The sequence below is a fragment of the Camelus ferus genome, chromosome 10, assembly GCF_009834535.1.
Source record: "Camelus ferus isolate YT-003-E chromosome 10, BCGSAC_Cfer_1.0, whole genome shotgun sequence".
In the NCBI taxonomy this organism is placed as follows: domain Eukaryota; kingdom Metazoa; phylum Chordata; class Mammalia; order Artiodactyla; family Camelidae; genus Camelus; species Camelus ferus.
Window position 1 is genome coordinate 47,525,231 of NC_045705.1, and position 23,579 is coordinate 47,548,809.

General features: G+C 44.1%; 1 long non-coding RNA gene across 1 annotated transcript in view; it reads right to left on the minus strand.

The window, feature by feature from the left end:
• Nucleotides 1-1,236: 1,236 nt before the first annotated feature.
• LOC116666434 overlaps nucleotides 1,237-23,579 on the minus strand; it is a 194,408-nt gene continuing 172,065 nt past the window's right edge. The window contains exon 5 of the long non-coding RNA XR_004323281.1: nucleotides 1,237-1,328. This is a non-coding gene — a long non-coding RNA (uncharacterized LOC116666434). The remainder of the gene's footprint in view (nucleotides 1,329-23,579) is intronic.

Below are 23,579 nucleotides of genomic sequence, written 5' to 3' on the forward strand. Positions count from 1 at the left end.
GACTGCACGGTACTGAATGCTTTTCATTTTAAAACAAGGTGCCCAGGACTTGATAAGTTACAAATGTCTCTGTCACTCATTTTCACTCTCTGTGGCTCCATACCCAATTCCTTAAGTCCCCTCCATAAGTGAATTTTTTTCTGTCTAAGTGAGTCTGTTGAGGCTCATTTCTTCAACAGTATTTACTGAGTACCTTCTAAATGCCAAGTACTTGGGGAGCTGGACAAGGGGCTGGTGCTGATCTACGACATGTGTGGAGTGTATGAGTACCAGGCATGGTCTATATATTCTTCATTTCTTACTGATCATTTAGGTATCAGTACAACTCTGTGAGCTAGGTTTTCTTCTTACCCATTTTACAGATGAAATAGCTAAGGCTCAGGAAGGTCGATTAACTTTCTCCAGGTCATAAAGCCAACACATGAGCCAGCTGGGATTTGAGCCCCAGCAAATTTGTCCTCTAATCCTTGTTTTTATGCCCTCAGGGCGCCCACAGTCTAGTCTAGACTCAGCAAGTCAGTCAGTGAGGAAATGACATGCTGATATAGGCTACGATGAATGTAAGCTTAGGGTCTCTGGGGGTCCAGAGAAGAGACACCTACTCCAGCCTGGGGAGGCACTCAGGGAAGGCTGCCTGGAGAAGGTGAGTTTGACATTCCTCCTGTTTTCTCTTGTGTCCCAGCAGTGTGTTGGACACAGTAGTTAGTCTGGAAGGAAATGTTAATATATTAGTATGTCTGCACTGCTCACTATATAGGTGCTGGGATGTTCTGTAGATCTATCCAGTCATCAAAAATATCTGACTCTTATGTCCTGCTCAGTGAAGTCCCAAGTGGGCTGATAAGAGCTGGGACCGCCACGTTTCTTCTACATTTTTGATGGATGCAATCGCTCTCCCATTCCTTCTTCCCCCTCCCTACTTTGTCTCTCTTCCTCTTCATCCCACCCCTCCCTGCCCCCACCTTCTTTCTCCTTATTTCTGGTAGTTTAAAAACTGCCACTTTTCATTAATGTGACCAAAATGTCATCAAGTAGTTTAATGCTCTTTAATGTCCTTGTATCGTTTACGTTTTGCGAACAGTGTGGAAATGAATCCCATCTGTGGGTTCAAGAACATCAAAAAAGTTGGACAGGCTATTTAGACGTGCTACTTCACATTGCATTAGTGTGTACAATGTCAGGGGGCCGAGCCAAGCACGGCCTGTCCGGGCCTCCGCCCGCCCCTTCCCCAGGCTGGGAGGGACAGATCACTTACCTCGGGAACTCAGAGTCAGTCCTGGGGATGGGGGCTGGAAGGCTGCCTAGAGGCCCCAGGAAAAGTGTGAAGGCTAAATAAAAAAATGAGAAATGATTCAGGCAAATCTCTCTCTTCCTCTCTGGTGCCAAGATGCCCCAAACGCCCCAACAATAGCTTTTTCATCACTTGGGCGAGAGGCGGGTTATAATGCTGTCTGACTTCTTCAAAAGTAATTAGCCAGTCCCTCTTTCTCTCTCTGTCTCTCCTCCCCCGCTTATTCCCGTTCCCCAGGGAAGGAAGCTCAGGGGCCAAAATTAAGCTGACAGTTTGTAAGGAGATGGCTGTAAACCAAAACTGACTACTGAGCACCAAGTTCAGGGCCAGCGGAGCTCATGACACAGGTGCTCTCTGGAGGACCCCAAGAGCGTGTCAAAAGTTGCATCAGCAGGGGGGTGATCTCAGGATGACCAGTTTGCTGTGGCATCCCGGTGAAAGGTGCTGATGCTGGAGTCACCCTGCTTGAATTCCGACTCCTCTACTTTCTAGAAATATGGTCCAGAGCAAGGGAACCCTTGTGTCTTGGTTTCCTTTCCTACAAAATGATGGTACTAATTGTATCAACCTAATTAAAAGAGCTAAGGGATGTGAAGCCCGCAGACTAGTGTCTGGCCATAGTGAGTCCTCAGTGCAGGTTAAGGATCGGCTATTATCAGTAGTGATTTGTTGCCCGGCTCTGGCCACCTCCCTGCACCTACACTGCGCCTGTCAGCTGTGCTTCCAGGTGGAGTCAGTCCTCCTTCCCTCCCAGCGGAGCTCTCAGCCTGAGCGTGACCCTCACCCTCCCCTGCAAGGGGAGCGGAGAGGAGGAGGGGCTGGGACCTTGACTCCAAAATACCCTGGCTTTTTTCCAGCTCTGTGGAAACCCCTCATTCTAATGCATTCCCTGGAAAGAAAGATGTAGCTTTTTATTTCAGGAAAAAAAAAAAAAAAGAAACCGCAAACAAAAGCTTCTATTCTTCCCCAGCCATGGAGAACAGCAAGAGTGGATTTTTAGCTGTTAATCATTACAGCTGAATGAATAATAATCCACCTCTCTGAAGGCTCTTAATCAGTAGCCAGTATTGTAAACTACCCCCCCTCCTTGTTTTGCTTTTGCTCATGTGAATATCTAATTCCAAATATAAACATAAGCAAATAACTTCTGATTGTTAATTCACAATTTTCAAGACAAGGTCATTCTGTTTTAACTTCTAAGGTAAACAAACATGGTCCCTTAATGCAATTACCAGCAGGGCAGTTTGTTTCTAAGTTCTTTATAGGATGTGTTTTGTAAGATGTGCATCTGTCAACCTGCTGGTTGTTTACACTGAGGCAACTGGGAGAAGGCCATGGGGTGTTATACCTGGAGTTCCCTGGAGACACGTGAGCTCAGCTGACATCAGCCACCGCTCCGGTCTCTGTGCTCAGACTGGTGGGAAGGACGCTGGATTCTCAAGCCTGCCAGACCTGCCTCTAGGACCTGAGTCATCCCTTACTTGCTGTGTGACCTTCGACAAGTCTCACAGTCACCCCCAGCTTGATTTTCCCATCAGTGTAAAACAGGGCTGATCAGTGCCCTGTGGGGCTCTCAGGGTCCTATTTTTGTGATGTTAACATGTGCTCATCCTGCAGGCTTCAGCTGAGAAGGCTTTTCCTGACCTCCTGACTGGGTTAAAGGCCAGCGCCTTCTTGATCCATCCACTTTGCATTTTCACTCTCCTAACACTGCCATTGGCCAGTGGTCTGCGCGATGGCTAAGAGCAGAGACTCGGGAGCCAAGCTCCATGGGTCTGATTTCCGGCTCTGCTGCTCTCTGGCTGGTGACCCTGGATAAGTTACCCAACTTCCATGGCTAATAATAGTATCTCTCTCAAAGGACTACTGTAAGGATTAATTGAGTTAATATGTATCGGGCACTTAGCCTAGTGCCTGAAACACAGCAAAGGTTAGGTATTAATGCATCAGCTATTATTCTCTCTTCAATTATTCAGTCTCTCTTTAGAACTACGCTGAGAGTTCTCGGAGGATGAGGACCCTGCCCGCTTCTAACACCACAGTCTGCGTGGAGCACAGGGCCTGCCCCTGGAAGACTCTCATTATCGTTTGTTGAATTGTATCGAAGTGAAAATAAACGACGTAAAAACGCTTTGTAAACTGCCACGCACGAAATTTTTTATTATTAGCTCTGGAAGGAGTTTATTAGATGAAATACCTCCAGGACACTCTCAGAATTGCTGCCGCTGTCGAGTGTAACAAAATTTTGATCAGTCGATTCATAAACTAGTCGGTTTATGAATCACCTCTGCTATCAGCCTTCTCTACACGTTGAGTTTTTCCTTTCTGGTTTGTGCTGAGTGGGTCCAGCAGAAAAAATCCTCCAGGTTTGCTAATATATATGGCTCAACTAATGTTGAATGATTGTCCCTTCCAGGGAGAGCCCAGGCTGGGAGAGGCTGCAGACAGGAAGCAAAGGGAGACCCATTTCTGATCTCATAGCCTAGTAGTGGGGCAGATGTACGAACCCAGGCCTGGCCATGCACAGTATCCTGTGCCCCTGGCCGTGGCAATAAATGAACACCTGATCCAACCTGGGCCAAAGTCCTTCCTCAGGATTTTATACGTGGTGACGGAGAGATGCCAGCTGTCTCTTTCCTTTAGGGTCAGAGCCTGGCTCAATGCAAGCCTAGACACCTCTGGAGGCTGTACTTAGTCTGTCCATGTTGCCTGGAGGGATCCCATCTGATGCAGCAAAGGATGAAGGCAACACACAAAGTGAAGTGGGGTCAGGGGGGAGAGAGGGCTTTAGGGGGTTCTTTGCTATTGCAGCCACGCCAGCCATCTCCACTAACAGAAGCGCCATCCTCCCTAAAGTTCTGTGTGGTACCACATACCACGGCCTGAAATTCTCACCCTTTGGAAAGCTTGGGAAACGAGTTAAGGGAATTCCTAAGCCATGGAATGTGCAGGAATCTTAAGCAGGGCTCTGTTTGTATCTGTCCTGTTGTTGACATCCTGGTCCCTAATGAGGTCATTTGAACATCTGTAGCATATCTGCCAAGAGCCAGTTAACTGGAAATGACATTAGTCACCGTTAGCATAGTGTCTCTTCCCCTTTCTCCCTTGGATCTGTGCCTTGGGGACACTCCGGCACAGCTCAGAGGTGCTTAGGGCCCAGACATCAAAGGGAGGGATACAGTCATCAGCAGCCCCTGTCAAAACATTCAACATTTGACTTGCTGCCCCCCAACCTTTCTGATACCAAAGACCTCCCTGCATAATCCCACCCTCTGAGTTTTGGAGGATCAAGTCTTCAAATATAAAGCACTGATTAAGTCATAATATACTTATTTGCCCAGTCCCTATTAATCCGCCTTCATGTATAGTACTGATCGGACAACACTAACAACACAGAATTGATATAATTTCAGACCAAAGAAATTTTAGTCAGTCTAGGTGGGCTTAACTATCATCAGAGGAAGGTTTCTAGTAGGTTTTTAAAATTTTATTTTTAACTTACTTTCAAAACTGAGCAGTTATTATTAGACCTTTTGAATGAATGAATTAGCCAGGAATCACTGCCCTTGAGCATCTTAAAAAGATGAGATCTAAAGCTGCCTTATACGTGGTCATTAATGGTCACCTAACACTCTGCCGTTAATGCCTGTGGGGTCTGGGGGCCAAAGCACAAGACAGACCGCACAGCCTCTATGTACCAGGCCCAGGCCAGGGGCTTTAGAATCTTAACTCTTTTCACGCATCCCCAAGCCTTGAGGCAGAACCACAGGAGTGCTGCAGCAGGGCTAAGCTCTGGGGTTCTTAGGATAACTCTTAGTTCCTGGGGATAAGAGGCTGAGAAAGGCCAAGAGCCCCCAGGACATCTCAGTTGAGCTCAGGAAGAGCCTGGTGCCCATCCTGAGCAGAGGCAGGACTCAGAAGGAGCCGGGGTGCAGCGGCTCCGAATGGAAAGCCTTGGCGAACCCTCCCAGGTTGTGCGTATGTGTACGCTCGCACGGAGGAGTTGGATTCCTTCTAAACATTGCTCACCTCGAGGTTTTCACTATTTCCATCAACACAAGTAACCAGGCAACTCTGCTGTGACTTAATGGAAATTCATATTGGGCGGGACCATAAATCTTCATTTCAGAGATGAGGAAACAGTGACAGGGAAGGGCTCTGTGGTGCTGGAGGTCACATATCAAGTAGGGAAAAGCCACCATTTCGCCCAGAGCTTTCAGTTTCAAAGTACATGCTCTTACAACTTGATGAGTGCATGGTGGGGCCAGTCAGGCCCACAGAGACTATCCAGCCCAATTTGGAGAAACTGAGGCTCAAAGAGGGTATACCCATGACCAGGGCTACAATTAGTTCATAAAAGAACCAGGGAAAGAACCTAGGTCTCCTAACTCCAATTCCAGTACACTGAAATTTTTTGAATGATCATCAGAGATGAATGGAAACTTAGAGATTCATTCATGCATTCAGTCAACCGAACAACCTTCATTCCTCGCTAGAAATGAGGAAGCCTTGCCCAGAGGCCTCTTTCAGCCATGTCTCATTGGCTAGAATTGCACCCCATGCTGAAGCCTGACCCACACACTGGTCAGGGAACCAGGGCCAACTCCTTCTTGATTGCCACACTCCTGTATCCAGCTGCTGCCTGCCTAACATCTGCCCCCGGGGGTCTAGCAGGCAGCTCAAACACCTACCTGTCTGCCCAAGCTCTGGATCTGTTCCCACTCGAAAGTGCGCCGCCTCTCTTATTCTTTATCTCAGTTAATAACACTATTATGAGGGCCTCAAACTTTCACTCCCTACACCAAATCCATCAGCAAAACCTTTTGGCTTTACCTTCAAAATAGTTCCCAAATGCAGCCAGTTATCACCCCCTCCTTGGCTACCACCCAGGCTCACTATGCTCAGTGGTCTCCCACCCTCCCTCTTGCCCTGCTTGAGCTGGCTTTCTACACGTCTGCTGTGGTAATCCTCTGAAAAGGTTAATCAGATCAATTCTCTCTCTTAGTGAAGAGCCCCCAATAATTTCTCATCACATTTAGAGCAAAATCTAAAGTCCTTTCCATGACCTAATCTCTTCTCACAACACTCCAGCCACATTGGCCTCCTAGTTAGTCTGAGTATGCAGATTTATCCCAGGGCCTTTGCACCTGCTGTTCCTGCTGAGTGGAACACTTTACCCCCAGAGATTCACAGGGCTTCTGCCCTCCCTTCACTCATGTCTCTGGTCAATCACCTCCCTCTGTCCCCTTATCTAAAACAGCAAGCCTGTTTCTCTCTATCCCTTTATCTGGCTTTACTTTGTTCATAAAACCTTGGGTTGGTATTGTATATTTGTATGATTTATATTTGCGTGTTTATTTTCTATCACCCCAACTAGAATTGAGGTTACATGAAGGCAAAGACATGGACTGATTTTTTTTTTCATGACTTTATCTGCAGTGCCTAGAGTAACACCCAACACAAAATAGATGCTCAATAATGTTAAATGAGAGAATGATGAATGAATGAATAATTGGCTTGGACCCATGAGGATCCACCCTTCAGGGATGGAGATGGGCTAGTCTCTCCCAGAGGAGGGTGCACATGTGAGCAAAATTGGGTTCCACCAACTCAGAAGAAAGGGTAAATAGATGTTGAGTAGATGGCCAGGAGAGTCTGCTACGTCAGGCTTGTCCAGGTTCTGTTATTACATAGTCACTGAGCACCTTTAGGTGAGCTCAGCATGTTCCTCTCCATTTTGTTTAAGCAGAGCAGCCAGCAGAAGGGTGTGCACTGGCTCACTGGGGCTTGGCCAGGTTGGGAACACAGAGTGTCTACTCTCCAGGCTCACAGCAAAGCCACAAAATGAATTGTGACTTCCTGGGGCAGTGGGGACTTAGGGCTGGGCTCCATTTGTTATCTCCCTTGGTGACAGACTGGTCCCCAGTGATGTCATCTGAGCATCTGCAGGCACCTCTGCCAGGAGCCCACTAACTGGAAATGACATCAGCTACCAGCAAAGTGACTTGGGCGCCCGGCAGACACATCCCGCAGATCCCCTGTCTGGAGCTCATCTCCTGCCTACCTGGAAGTCTTCTGGCTGGCACTTTGGCAAACAAAGAGGCATTTGAGAGGGAATTAAGTTGACTTTAAAAGATAGCCTCAAAGTGTTTCCCAACACGTTGATGCTTACATTGAATTATAGGTGCTAATAAAGCTGTCAGAGCCTTGGCTCGAGGACCCAACTGAAGCTAACAGATCCCTGGGAAATGATGAGAATTCCTCCGGGCCTGGAATGTCAGTCCCTGGCCTGGCTGGAGGCTCACACACATGCATAACAAAGATGAGGAAGGGCTGGAATTAACTTCTCCAACTGCCTCACTGATTGGCCGGAAGGGTTTGCTGTAGTCTTAAAGCAGAAGGCAGCTTTGCTGGAGTCCTCTGTCTCACTGTGTTCTGGGATACCCTGATCCTTTCCTTTCTAAAATACTCAGTGTCGCCATCAAGCCACAGTGACTACCAGAACTGGCAGTAAAGAAGAGCAGTGTTTAGAGTGCTGGGGGAAAAGGGCTACCACAGAGCACTCCTCCTTGGACTTACCTAAGACCAGATCTGTAATTTTGTTCAAAAGACACAGAGATAAGTTCCAGATCTCATACAGAGCTCTCTTTCCTGGGAACGTATTAAATGCTAGGCCTGTACCATGTTCTATACATTCACGATCTTTTGAAAGCATCCAATAGTCCTATGAACAGCTATGTATTCATACATTCATTTCAACAAATATTTATTGAGAACCTATAACATGTTAGGCCTTGAGCTAGACTCATGGGATACAATAGGGAACAAGACAGAAACTATACTCTGTCCCTTGGATTTGGTCACACAAGCCACAATCATTAACAATTGCAAATGCATCATTAAGAAGTCTGGGGTGCTGTGTGAGGATATAATGGGCAGGTATAATGTAAAGGCATCAAGGAAGGCAGCTTTGAGAAGGTGAAACTGAAGCTATGAGCTGAAGAACAAGTGGGAGTTAGGAAGGTGCAGGCTGTCCTCCTATGGCTGCTGTAACTACTTCAAACTTGATGGCTTAAAACAGAACAGATTTATTCTCTTACAAATTTAGGTGGTCAGAAGTCCAAATTTAGGTGAAAGTCAAGGTGTTGGCAGGGCTGGTTCCTTTTGGAGGCCAGAACAGTTTAAGTCCCTTTTGCCATATAAGGTGGCATTCACAGGTTCTGGAGACTAGAATGTGGATATAGCTGGGGACCATTATTCAGTCCACCATAGCCGCTAAATGGGGAAAAGCCTGTGGAATGCATTTAGAGAGGTAGCTTAATGTCCTGATTAAACTGCGGGGCTCTGGATACTGACATCTACATTTACAGCCTGACTATACTGATTCTTTATTGTCTAACGTTGGACAACTTATTAACCTCCCTGTGTTTCAGCTTTTCTACCTATAAAGTGGGATTAATAATAGTGTCTACTTTATAGGATTGTCTTAAGGATTGAATGAGATTTCAAGTAAGGCATTTAGAGCAATGCCTGACATCTTGTATGTGCTCAATAAATGTTAGTTTTTATCATTAACTATTATTATTTATTATTAACTATTTTTGAAGCTTTATTGAGATGTAATTGACATAACAGCACTGTATAATTTAAGACATACAACATGTTGATTTGATACACTTATACAAATAATTACCACCATAGGTTAGCTAACATATCTATCAATCATGTCACTTAACTGCCATTTCCTTTTTGTGGTGACAGCATTTAGAATCTATCTACTCTCTTAGTAACTTTCAAGTACATAATACAGTATTAGTAACTATAATCAGCATGCTGTGCATTAGATCCCCCAAACTTACTCATCTTATAATTGAAAGTTTGTACTCTTTGACCAAAACCTCCTTATTTTCCCCACCACCCAGACCCTGGTAACCACAACTCTAGTCTCCGCTTCTATGAGTTTGACTTTTTTAGATGCCGTGTAAAAGTGGTATTATATATTATTTGTCTTTCTCTGTCTGACTTATTTCACTTTGCATAGTGCCCTCAGTCCATGTTGTAAATTAACCAACCATATATACACGAGTTTATTTCTGAATTCTCTATTCTGTTCCATATGTCTGTTTTTATGACAATATCATACTGTTTTGATTACTATGGCTCTGCAGGATAGTTTGAAATCAGGAAGTGGGAGGCCTCCAGCTTTGTTCTTTTTTTTCAAGATTGCTTTGACTATTCAGGATCTTTTATGGTTCCATCCAAATTTAGAATTGTTTTTCTATTTCTGTGAAAAATGCTATTGGAATTTTGATAGGGAGTGTATTGAATTTGTAGATTGCTTTGGTTAGTATGTACATTTTAACAATGTTCATCCTTCCAATCCGTGAGAATGGGATATCTTTCCATTTACTTGTGTATTCTTGCATTTCTTTTGTCAATGTCTTATAGTTTTCAGTGTACAGATTTTTGACCTCCCTGGTTAACTTTATTCCTAAGTGTTTTGTTCTTTTTGATGCTATTGTAAATAGGATTATTTTCTCAGTTTCTCTTTTTGATAGTTTACTTTTTAGTGCTTAAAATTTGAACTGATTTTTATATATTGATTTTGTATCCTACAACTTTACTGAATTCCTTTATTAGTTCCAACAGTCTCTTGGTGGAATCTTTAGAGTTTTCTGTATATAATATTGTGCCATCTGCAAATAGAGACAATTTTACTTCCTCTTCTTTCTGATTTGAATGCCTTTTCTTTCTTTTTCTTGCCTGATTGCTCTGGCTAGGATTTCCAGTATGATGTTGAATAAAAGGGGCAAGACTGGGCATCCTTGTCTTGTTCTTGATCTTAGAGGAGAAGCTTTCGGCTTTTCACTCTTGTCATACATAGCACTTATTATGTTGGGGTAGGTTCCCTCTATACCCACTGTGCTGAGAGTTTTTGTCATGAAAGAATATTGAATTTTGTCAAGTGATTTTTCTGAATCAATTGAGATGATCATATGATTTTTATCCTTCACTTTGTTAATGTGCTATATTACATTTATTATTAATTATTATAATTACATTATTAACAGTTTTTCAAGAACTGAGAGAAACAAGGAAGAGAGTGTCTAGAGGGCTAGGGTGGTGAACAGGATTTGATTTTAGATGATGCAGAGACTTATTTGAAGTTCCTTGCATGAATTTGGATTATTATCCTAGTGATGACTGGAATCATGAAAATGTTTTAATGGGAGTGAATGACATCTGATTTGTCTTTAAAAAATTCATTTTGGCTGCATGGTTGAAAATGAGTTGAGACTGACTAGGTATCTCCAGTGAGAGACGATGGCGGGCATCACCAGTCACATTTACTGAAGAGGAACCTGAGGCTCAAAGGATGAAGCCACTCATTTAAGTGGACTTGAACGAGCTTGAGCCTTCACTTGTTAAGGCCACTGAATTAACAAAAAGTGGGAGTTAATACAGTGAGATTCAAAATTAAGTGAGTTTGATTTCAAAGTCTGTGTTCTTTATTGCACTGCATGGCCTGGTAGCCAAGGTAACATGAATGAAAGACTTACTGCTTCCCAGATGCACTGCTCAGAGACCTGACGGAAGACACCCATATGGGGGAAGCCTTTACTTTCCTTGTCTTTGCTCCAGTTCAGTTTCTCTCACATTGACAGAGGAATGTTTCTTCAACTATAATAAACCAGCATCCCCATCTAATGAATCTTCCACTCTACTCCCAGGTTCACTAGTCACCTCGTCCTTTCAGGTTAGGTTCTCTTGGTCCTTGACAGCTTGGTCTTTGTCCTGAAAGCCCACTCCATCAATGCTTATACTGGCAGTCCTGTCAACCATGGCTAACATCCTTAGTTCGTCTAAACCAGGGCCCTTATATTACCCCAGACTCTTTGAGATGTTAGTGACAGAAAGTTAAATCAAACTGACTTAAGAATAAAGGAGAAAAATTTAACTAATAAAACTAAAAAAAAAGCCAGGGGTTACTGCCTTCAGGCATGGCTGGATCTAGGTGCTCAAATGATGATGAAAATTCACCATGCTTTATTTCTCAGCATTACTTTTATTTGTATTGGACTTCCTTCTCAGGGTGATTTATTTCATGATAGATATCCACTAACTCTAACAGCTCCTGGCTAACATTCCATCCTAGTCCAGTGGAAAGAGCTTTTCTTTGGTAGTGGGTTCAGCAAAAGTTTCAGTGTGAGTCTCACTGGATCCGCCCAAGTCACATACCCATCCTTAAACCAGTCACTATGGCAAGGGGAGTGAAATATCCTAACTGGCTGAGCTAGGACCATATGTTTCCCCTGGAGCTAGATGGGGTGAGGTTAACCTTATCCAAGCCAGCTAGACTCTATGGATACTCCCCAAGGGCGAATTTAGGTGCTGTATCAAAGGAGGGTAAATTGATGATAGGCTCATGGAAACCCAATAATTGTCCACTCTTTTTACAAATCCCATGTGCTTTACAGTCTTTCTTCCTTGACCTACCTGACCCCTTCCACCTGAAACATCCTCTCTTGACTCTACCTGTAGAAATCTCCCTCTTCTCAGTGCAGACTCAATTTCTTCTCCCAGGAAACCTTCCTTTATGTCAAGGGCAGGCTCTCTCTTTCACTCTGGCTCCATACCCCTTCATCCACATCTTTCTTAGGCTCAGGAAGCTTTGTATTACGTTATCTGGGTCAGTCCTTCCCACCTCTCCGGACTGGCCATGGCCTGAGTAGGGACTAGAATATCCACATGGGAGTTTTTTCCCCAGACCAGGTACAGAATGAACAATTAGTTACACAATATTTGCAAACTCGATGATTGTCTCTGATACAGTCATGAGAAAAATATTCCAAAGATAAAATAATACTTTAGTAATGAGTTGAAGTAAGATATTTCATTACTCCTCACTCCTCCCTTCTGCCTTTCCTGGTCCCCTACCCTCCTCTCAAGCATCCCTACTTCATGGGATTAGAGACTCTTCAAGCCGGTAGAGGTCCCAGGGAGCACTCCATTCAGATGCAGTGCTGGCCTAGACCTGAGTCTCCTGACAATCTGTTCAGTAATCTTCCCATTCTGACCTGTTTTCCCTTTATTTTCTTGAGTAGTTGTTTGTCCTCACGACAACCTTATGAGTAAGGTACTAAAGGTATTATTTTCCTTTTATCATGATGTGGATACTGAATTCTCAGAAAGATGCAGTGGCCTACCTCAATCCAGGGTACATTTTTATAATCCTGCCACTTACATTCCCCTCATCTGGTCTTCTTAATATGTGTGGGTCTTTTACTTTAATTTTATTTCTTTCTATTAGGCTGAAAGTGTTTAGGTGAGCCACCTGGAAACCATTTTGTAAGGAGGTAGGGTATGAACAAATGCGGTATAAAGAGGAACTCACCCAAGAACACACGGCCTGGGTTCCCTCGACTTCCTGCTGCCAGAATGTGCCCACACACGGGGACTGAGAGTGAAGCACCCTCCCCCCATCCCCAGGAGGGCAGGAGGATAGGATTACGCCTGGAGCCGGGAAACAATATGATTCACTTCCCATCACCCTCAGATGCCGTTTTCTTTCCCCACCAGACATGAGCTCATGGAATTCTGTTTCACGTTCCTTTCGATAGATTTTCCTTTTCCTGGAGTAAGGTTAAATGGAACCATCACAGGGAAGCATTCATCAAGAACAGCCATTGGATGTTAAGAGGATCATTGTGCTGGCCCGGGTACCACAGGGATGATCACTAGCGTTGCCTTAAGAATGTGCAGAGGCCACATTTACGTTTCAGGGCAGCCCCTTTGACAACTTTGGCAAAGGTCCCCAGCGCTGCTTTCCTTCCCGCAGTGTGATGTGAGAACGCTGCTACAGTACAATCCTTGTTTAAGCACAAGCCCGGCACTGTGCCGCCTGGGAGGTGGATTACGCCCCAGATGATGGCGGAAAGCCTCAGCGGGAGGGATTCAGTTCCTCCAGGCTCAGTGTATATATATAACAATAACGTGTGTTGCCCACAAACTCCGTAGTTAACACACCAAGGTAAGGAGCAGCGGACTCCACATTCAGCAACGTGTTTTGATTATTCATATTCTTGATCTTGACTTTTAAGGCCCTCTGCATTTTGATCCAGGCTTCTCTACTACTGGTTTATTTATACCTTAAATCAAGAGGGCAGAGGGGCTTCATTCTATGTATCAACTGTGATAACTTGGGAGTGGCTGCCTGGAACACTGTGTTGAGAAGGATTCTGAGGCCACATCCTGACTCAGCAGGTTGAAGCTCTGTGATCGATTAGTGAGGTCTGCCATAGGTGAGGGTGAGAATTTAGCAGCAGACACATCCACCATCCCCTGTCTATGCACAGCACGTTGGATTCATTAGCTAAGCCACACTTATACCCTGTTTCCTTTTTCCATCTTCTTCCCGTTTGTTAGGCATTCTTTCCTGGTGAATATCTGGTAATATTTTTTATGGGTCATTGCAAATTGCAGCTTTTAAAGCTATTATGAAGTCCTCCTAAGCAGGCGTATTTTTCTTTCTTCATCATTCCTTTAGCCTTTGGTAACACTCTTAGGGTACCATTCTCTCGCTTGAATTAGAAAGTCATGCATGCACCTTATTTTTCCTGCAGGTTTGTAAACTCCTTGATGGTAGAAATCAAATCCCTTTTATCTTTATATCCCCATGTCTAGTTACTAAAAGAAAAGCTAAAATCCAAGAATGAATCTTAGCTCCTTTGGTCTAGTCTTCACCTTTTCCAGATGGGAAAACTGAGACTTGGGAGAAGGTGGGAGAGTTGCTAGAGGTCACAGTCAAAGTCAGAAACATTTGTCCTGACTCTAAAAGTTAGACTCCTGAAATGCTGGATTGGGAAGGAGTCTCTTAGGCTGCTTTGGTAGCCGGGAAGCTCCAAAAGACAGGACGCCATACTTTTGATTGATCATCCTTATTCTGGTCTTTGATGTTTTGGTTTCATTGTGATCACTCTGTGGTAAACATGAACCATGACAAATCATTTTGGGACATAAGCTGAGCGTGAATAGTGAACAAATAAAAATGAACTGGTCTCTTTTAGTCACTCATTTATCCTTGGAAAATTATTGGCATCATTGCCGTAGCACACAAACCAGACAAAAACCACACCCTTATGGATTTTAGATTCTAGGGGTGTGTGTGTGTGTGGTTTTGCTTGTATTAATTCATTAAATTCTCACACACTGTATATGATACTTAATATTATCATCATCGCCAGTTTACTGATGAGAAAACAAAATTTCAGAGAGGTTAAGTTATTTGCCCAATGTCACACAGCTAGAAAGTCACGGAACCAAGATTTGAACTCAAGCAGTCCAGTTATTTATAGACAGAAATCTGAGACTCAAAGAGGATAGGCTACTAAGCCAAGTCTACACAGTTGGCTTAAGGGCAAGATTGGGCTGTTTGACTCTGAGATCAGGTTCTGTCCAGGCCACCAGTTCGCCTTTCTTTCCCAAGCTGTGGGGAGGGATGGGATGGGATGGGATGTTCGATGGGTGAAATGGCCAGTAAGATCTGAGAACACATGATTTCTCTTGTAGGATAGACACGGACTGTTTGTTTCTCATCGGTGGAGGAGGGAGGGGAGGGTTTGGTGGGAGGGTGAGGAGCAGACTTCCAACACACCAAATATTACCCTAATTGGCTCAAAGGCCATGATTGTATCAAGTTCCAGAAATTATGAGTGAACCAGACAGGCCACCGCAGCTGGTCGGCAAATTATTGGCTCAAGTGTTGTAATTATTAAATGTAGCAGAGAGAGAGAGTACGAGAAACTCAGACACTTAGTCCGGGATAATTGATCCAAAAATTATGGGTTCCAAGAAGGCCAACACTTGCTTAAATTTAGATTTGGACTCAACTCCTGTCACACGCACACAAATGACTACTGTTTCCTGGACACCCACTCAGCACACACAATCGGCCCCTCAGCTCTGCCAGCCCGCAGGAACAAAAGGGATTTTGATTCCGATTATTTTTAAACTTTAATGACAAATCCTTTCCTTCTCCACATTAAAAAATAAAGGCTGTGCATCGTACCATTAAGGGACTGCTCGCTGCCGCTTGATTCTCGGAGGCACTTACGTTGTTTAAATTTTAATTTCCAGGTTGAAATTTTTATTGAAAACATCACTATCTTTCGAAACAACAAAAAAAAGTTCCTTCACTTGTCCCTGTGCTAGTTTGTTCTTTTACCTGCTTTCACTTCTGCTCCGCGGGAGGCTCCCCCTGCCTCTCTGTGGCTCTGTGGCTCCCAGATGCCTCCCTCCAGCCTTGTGATCTGAACTTGCCATTCCTGTCCTGAACAAAAGGTTTTAGTAGGTTTTTTTTTTTTTTTTTGTAAATGAGTTTGTCTTAGGAGCAGGCTGAAGACTTAAGTATGCAAATCCTTGACCACTCAGGGGCAGCGTCCATCTAGGGATGACAGTGATGGTGAGGATGACGATGATATGATGCTAATGACAAGACCTCGCTGAGTGCTTCCCACGTGCCAGGCCCATTTCTAGGTACGTTGCAGACATTATCTCCTATATTCTTCAACACACTACAGGGATGAGGGTCTTACTCCATCTTACAGAAGAGGAGACAGATTCTGAAAAATCATGGCATCAGGGAAGGCGAGATGTTATCCTTTATCATTCTAGAATAATGTTGGCTGTGACAAATGCCACTAGAAAGCCAGATGTGAAGGACTGAGCAAGATCTGAAGAGAGATGTCTTTTAGTAGGTCCCTGGTAAACCGGCAAAGAGGCAAAGAGGGCGCTGGAGCTCAGTGTGTAGGATTTTGACATGCAGAGAAAAGGCCAGAGAATGTCTTAGTAAAGAGAAGAAAACTGGAAGTGTGTTTGGGAATAATTGGCTTGGCCAATGGAGGAAGAGTGGAGTTAATGTCAAGATTTAGGGATGCAATGATCCGTTTTTGGAGGTCCTTGAATATCAGCTTAACAGCCCTGATCTCTTCCCCATGGGCAGAGGAATCATCCAATGGTTTTAATCAAGGGAGTAACTACATTGGAATTGCAATTTTGAAAGATCACTCTAGCAAAGGGGGATAGCAAAGGGTGAATGGGAAATCAGAGGCGGTAAGATGAGAGGCAGGGGGACCAGAAGGATGGCTGCTGGAATAGACTCCTCCAGCTCTATGTCTTATGTTGTGTGCTCTTCCTGGTGACTGGCCTTGGGTCCCAGCTCTCCACCTTGGGCTCCCAGGTTGCCCACTGGTCCCAGACTGCCCTCAGATAGCTCTCTGCTGCCCCCACCTGGTCCAGGTGGCCCCTGCCACAGTTCACTTGCAGGGCCTGGCCCAGAGGATCTCACACAGGTTAATATCCCTGCAAATAATATAACTGCTACTACTACCAGCCGAGACTCAGAGTCACAGTCTGTGCCAGGCACTGTTCACGTCTACTTCCTTACTAAATGCTTACCTCCCAGAGAGATGCTCCGATGTGGCTACTGTTATTACTTTCATTTCACAAGTAATAAGACTGAGGCTTGGATCTGCTCTATCCCCAGTATGGTGAGATGCGAGACTTCTGCCAGGAGCCTGCCTGAAAGTCTGGGGTTCCTTCATGAGAGTCACTATCATCTAGATCCTGCAGGAGAACCTGGTCAGAGCCCCAGTGAAGAGACATGCCCATGGGGTGAGAGGAGGGTGTGGCTACTTTAAACAAGGGACCTGGGGCGAGAGAGAGCATGCGGAATGGGGGAGGGGAGAGAGTGGTCATGTCCAGGATCGGAGCACTGAGAAGCGGGGCCCTAGGGAGAGCAGAGCTTTACATGAGAAATGGAGGCAGGACCCTCGGAAACAAACAGGAAAGAGCAGAAAGGAGCATGGGGAATGCCGGTGCAAGGCTTCAGGCTCCCAGCTGCGACTGGCTCGTGGGCTTGGGGCTGGCTTTGTGCGTCTGTTGGTTTCCTTAAACAGACAAGGTTCTTACTGCTCAAAGTCATCTTTCAGACTTGACAATACTTGGGGGTTAAGGCACTGACTCTTAGGAGATTCCTGTTAAGGAAAATCCTCTGGTATATTTCAAGCAGAGAACAGGGCCCTGAGGAGGCTGGGGACAGACAGGGTAGTTTTTAATGGCAGGAGGCAGGGCACAGGCGCAGCTGGCAGTCAGCAGGGGGGAGCTTGCCCAGAGAGGTGTGTGGAGAGCAGAATGCTAACTTCTCCCACTTTCCAGTTTTGCCTGGGGCCAGCCCTGGGCACAATGATAACGTTTCTATAAAACAATTCTCAGGAAGGCTGGTACGAGAAAGCAAAGAGTACATTTCCATAGTTAAGTACATCCTGCCAAGTTAAAGAGCTCCCTGGGACCCGCTGAGGTTGTGAGCATGTTCTGAATACACATGAAGCATCAGACCATTAGTGGGAGTGAAAGCTGGCCACGTGTTGTCTGTGTGCACATCCTCCGTGTCACGTCTTCCTTGTGTCCAGTCAGTCATCTCACCACCCCAAACACCACGCTGGCTCCCAGCTGATGGTGAAATGTAGTAGCAGCTGAGCCCCGCCCCAGACAGACTAATGAAAGGATGTGAATAAGAGTGGGAAGGAAACCATTCGGGGAGGGTTACTCAGATTATTGTTGGCAAGAAACAAAGACCATTTTAATACAAGAGAGGTTTGTTGTTAGGATGAGTGTAGACCAGAACTGAGCTTGCTTACGTTTCAAACCCAGATAGCCTATGGACCCACTCCTCTCCCCGTCTCTCTCTCATGAACTGTGAGAAGTCCTGTGTTCATAACATCTCTTGCTTCCACCTGCTCCAATCAGATCCCAAGATCTAGCAGAAAATCACATCTGTGCGCTGCAACCCCGGTTGTGGAGGGAGTTCCTGTAACTGGCTTAGCTAATTACTGTTGGTCCCACTGGACAGTGTCCTTCATGAATGCCTCATGTGGGTATAATCAGGACAACGGGCAAACCACCTTGGATGGGATGTCGACCTCTAAGCCAACTGCCGGTCCCCTGGTACTAAGAACAGCTTATGACTACGTCCCTCAGCAGAGACGCAGGTGGGTTGGTTTTGGATAGGAGAGCACACAGGCTCTCCGAGGCAAACACCATAAAATACTCATTGTAAACAGGGGTGCATCTGATTTTGATCTCCATGCAAGTCATCCTAGGAGTAGGAGAAGGAATTAGGGAAAGAAGAAACCATAAGGACATGCACAGAAATAAAAAGGTCTGTTCTGGAACCACCAAAGTCAGACCTGAAACATAACTTAAAGAAAGCCTGGTCAAACGTCCCTCTGTTACAAATGGGGAAACTGAGCATCAGAGAAGGAAACCAGCCTCCTGATGGACCGTGTATCACGTCTTCCATCACGGCTGGTTGTCTTCTCTCCTTCAAGCACCCGTATGGGAGAAGAGATTTCTCAGACCAGGTTGGTCAGCCAACCTTGTTACATTAAAGGACAGATCTGTCCTGTATTAGTCTGGGATTTACCAAGAAATGCTTAAGTAAAGATCTTGTCAAGGAAGGACACCTGAAGTACATAGGATTAGGCGTTAAGTGTAAAAAGATCAAAACACAGAAATGAAAGAAAAATTTCAATTAAATTTTTATTACATATCTGAATTAAGAATGGCTTTATAATCTTAAAACCAATACAAATACCAAAAGGAAAGATTGATATATTTGACTACATAAAAATATAATACTTCTGTCGTGAAAATTAACATAAACCAATTAATGTGGAAAAATGGAAAACTGGCACAAATGTCTAAGGATTAATATCCTTGCTGGAGTATGGAGACTTTTATAAAAATTGATAAGTAAAACACTAAGTGTTCAATGGCTAATGGGGAAAGGATATGAACATGCATAATAAAGGGGAAATATGTGATTAATAAACATTCGAACGAAGTATCTGCTATACTAGTCAGGGCAATGAATATGAAAACAGCAACAGGATGCTCCTCTCCCCCTTTTTCTACCTAAATTAGTTAAGATTACAAACAATCCCTGGTGCAGGCGTGAAGGCAGTGAAACAGCCACCTTCCTGCATTGCGGAGAGGCGTTTACCCTATAGGAGATACTTGTTTTGGAAAATAATTAGGGAATCTGTCATATGGAAATAATCTAAAATCTAAAGATGTTTGTTAAATTACTATTTATCATAATGAATAATTAGAAAAACCTGTTGTACCACCACAGAGGAATGTTTAAGTAAACCACAGTTCTTCTATAGGCGAGAATGTGCAACTCTTAGAATATTTCCAACAACCTGTGGAAATGCAAACATCACAGTGTTAAATCAAACTTGTGTGCATGCAGTGTGAATGTGGCCGTGTACGAAAAAGGCACAGCAGGAAAGCACGCCTGCCAGGTTTACATTCCTCTGCTTAATGGACATTCTGGATCATTCTATTTTATTTTATTTTTTGCTTTTCTCTTCAATCAGAATATATACATACTATTTTTATAAGCAAAATAAATCAGAAAAAAATAGATGTGGAAATTGGATTGAACTTGAGCACAGTAAATAAAAGGGGTTGAGAGAGTGAGGGAAAAGTCATGCAGGGCAGGGTGCTGGGCCACCATCCTAGGTCAGCCTTGCGATCTGGGAGGGATGGAAGCCATGCCCTGTGCTGGAGATGGACCCTGGCTGGTGTAAATCAGTGAAAGTAAACCTCCTTCCCATCCAGGCTCAAGCCAAGGAGACTTTGCTGATTATCCTTGGGGCTCCAGTGGAGTGAAGTGAGGCCCTTTGCATTGATGCGTGTGGGATATTCTTTCTCTCTCTCTCTCTCTCTCTGTCAGAAGCACGGGACCTCAGCTGTTGCCGGTGGCCCTCCTGCCAAGTTAAGGGAAGCCAGCCTACAGGTAAAATCAAGACCAGACCAAGAGAAGGGCAGGACGATGGCAGAGAAGCAGGGTTGCTGCTCTCCGACCTCAGAGCTTGTCTATTCAGTGAATTTATAATGCAAGAAGTGGCTTGAGATTTTTTTTTGTTAAATAATAATACTTACAACTGTGAGAACTCCTGATACAGAGAGATATCAGAGATTGCTTCCCACTGACAGATGATACCAGAAATAGAAAGGAATGTAGGATAAGGTGAGCGTGGGTGTCTGACTTCATTGTTGAGAGAAAGGAGCCTGAGAAAGAGGCCTGGAGAGCAGGGCGAGTCCTGGAAGCAGGAAATGTAAGAGAGAGGTAGAAATGCCCAGAAGGGGAAAGCCCTTTCTGAATGATGCTCAGCACCTCAGCCCTATCGTCCTATTGTATCCTATTTTATCTCATCTGATGATTCTGGTGGTCCTGCTAAATCAAACGGACGGGAAAAAGAAAGAATGCTATCTCCCAAGAGGGATGTTCTTGTTCTCTCTTGACTTGCTAGCCAGCTTCTAGATGGTCTCTGGGAACTGTGCTGTGCTCTGCTGGTCGTCTGGATGAATCCTGATGCCACCACACAGCACCTTATGACAGATGGCAGAACCCATGCTCTCCTTATGGCTGAATCCACCAAAGAGTGACCTGTTTAAGGATGAAAGCAGGGGAAGTTTGGCAAGATTTATGCAATCCTGATTCTGGGCTTGGAACAGAAAACCCTCAGCTCTGGATTTGAGGAAGAGAATCGTCAGCTCATCTAAGCAATTCTCACTTTAAAATTAAATACAAATTGCTGCCCAAATTTTGCCAAAGAGTTGAAAGCACCTCCGACCCCCTCCAAAACACACACACACACACACACACACACACACACACACACACAACTAAAACAGTGATTTTCCCATATAAGACTAAGGTTTCCGGCAGATCTCTGGGTACCTAGTAAGTCTTCTCACTTTACTCACTCACCTGAATGAATTGAACTATTCACTTAACCATTTATTCACTTAACAAATATTTCCTGGGGACCTACCTACCCACCTAAGGCTGGGGGATATAAGAATAAATAAAATAAGAAATAAAATATATTTATTTAACCCTTACTATATGTGAGCATCATAGTAAGCACTTGTATTGTATTATTTATTGCATTTCATCCACTGAAACAAGCCTATAGCTCAGCACTACTATTTACTCCAATTTAAAAGATAAGGAAACTAAAAGTACGTTAGGTAACTTTCCCAAGGTCATACAGCCTCCAGGAAGGGGAACCAGCTTTCAATCCAAGAGCTTTTACACACTTAATTAACCCTTATGCCAAAGGGAAGACAGAAGCCACCCCCGCCCCAGAAGAGTTAAATTTCCATGGGATCACATGCATTTGGTGTTGGGGAGGCTGAGAAGGTGGCTACTAATTTTGTTGGGGGAAGACTTAGAAGACAAATCATCATCTGATCTGCCTCTTGACAAATATGGAGAGAAATAGTAGGTACTGGGGAGGATGTGTATTCCAAGTAAAGAGCAGAGCTGAGCAAAGAAGATGAAAGGGCACGGAGGGCCTGTGCCTGGGGAGCACCTCAAGCTCAGAGAGGCAATAGCAGGAAGAAGGATGATGAGAAAAGCTTTATCTGCTGAACTAAGAAGTTTGAACTTGAACTTGGGGAGCCAAAGAGGTTTTCCAGCCTGGAGGCAACATGATCAGCTTTGTGTTTTAAAATGATCTGGTAGCCAGTGTGCTGGGGGAATTGAAGAGGGAGAGATCAGATATACAGAAACTTGTTGGGGAGGCCTTTGTAAACTCCAGGTAGCAAAATGAAGAGGACTTGAGCCATCCATTAGCTAGTCCCAATTTGGAGTTCTGTTTTTCTAGAGTTATGGGAAGACGATGTAATATAACAAAGAGAACATTGATGCCAGGCCCTCCTGCCCCGCAAATCTTGGCTATACCTCTCGCCTAGTAATGTGTGACTGTCACGCCTCTCTTTTCTCTTGTATAAATTGGTCATAAGACTTAACTCATAGGATATTGGGGGGATTAAGTGTAGTAATTTATGTAAAGTGCCTAGCATAAAGAAATTCTATAAATGGTAGTTTCATCCCCCACCCCTTCAGGCTAAGAAATGACAGATTGAGCACATAGATTAGTTAGAAGACCTGCCACGTGCTGACACTTTCCAAGACTGAATAAAACATTTAGCCTGCTGATCTAATGTGTCTACACTGATTTACTCAATTGTTTAGTTTTAGTACTTTTTTCTACTGCTCTAGCCATATTAGTCAGGATAGACTAGGGTATGCCACAGTAGCATGTTAGCTCCGGCACCTCAGTGACTTCATAACATACAAGTTTATTTTTCACTCCCTTGACGTGACAACACCAGTAGTCAAGGGACTTCGCTCCATGTATTCACTCAGGGACCCAAGCTGACAAACTCCACAGTCTTGTAACCTCACAACCTGGAATGCAAGGTCTCTAGGTTCTTGCAGCCATAAAAGAGAGAGATGGAGGCGGCACACAGGCTTTTATCTGTCTTGACTTAGAAACGACACACATCGCTTCCACTCATGGCCCCTTGTTCTGAACTAGCTACATGCCCAGCCTAACTGCCAGGGAAGCTGATAAATGAAAGTGAGTACATGGATATTTGATGGGCACTAACTGTTCTGCTACAGTAGTGATAGCTATGTAAGAATTTTTTTAAACGTATTTTCTTCTGGTTAAAGGCTCAAGTTATCCTTGACAGATGAAGTTCTTCTTCCTTGCATTAGTTCTCATCACAGTCCTTTGCTTCAGAGTAACTCATCACGAAAACGTCTCCCTCTTTGTACTGTATGACTTCAAATAACAGAGCTGGTGGAATCTCAGAAAGAATTTCCAGGTCAACTTTTGCATGGAAATTGAGTGTTCCTGACTTGGTAAGTGACCCACTAAAACATCAATTTTGTTTTTGCTTTTGTCTTAATACTTTTTTTATTTGACAATCTATATTGTTACTTTATTTTTTAAACTTTTATATTTCTTATTCTTTTTTCTGTATATATATATATATATATATATTCTTTTTAAAGACCATCCTTGATTTTTATTTGGGGGGGGCGAGGAGGGAGTAATTAGGTTTTATCTTTATTAATTTATTATTATTATTAGTTTTAATGGAGGTACTGGGGATTGAACCCAGGACCTTGTGCATGCTAAGCACATGCTCCACCACAGAGCTATACCCTCCCCATCATCAATTTTTGTTTTGATTCTTGCTGCACTAACAGGAGAGTGTCAAGAAAACTTCTATCAGTGCTCGGCATGGGGTGGGCTAGAACCTAGATAGTCGGCTTTTGGAAGATAGTCTCCCCCTCCCCATGTAAACTCAGAAGGTATATAGAACAATTTTTGTTTCTAAATCACGATTTTGCTACTTT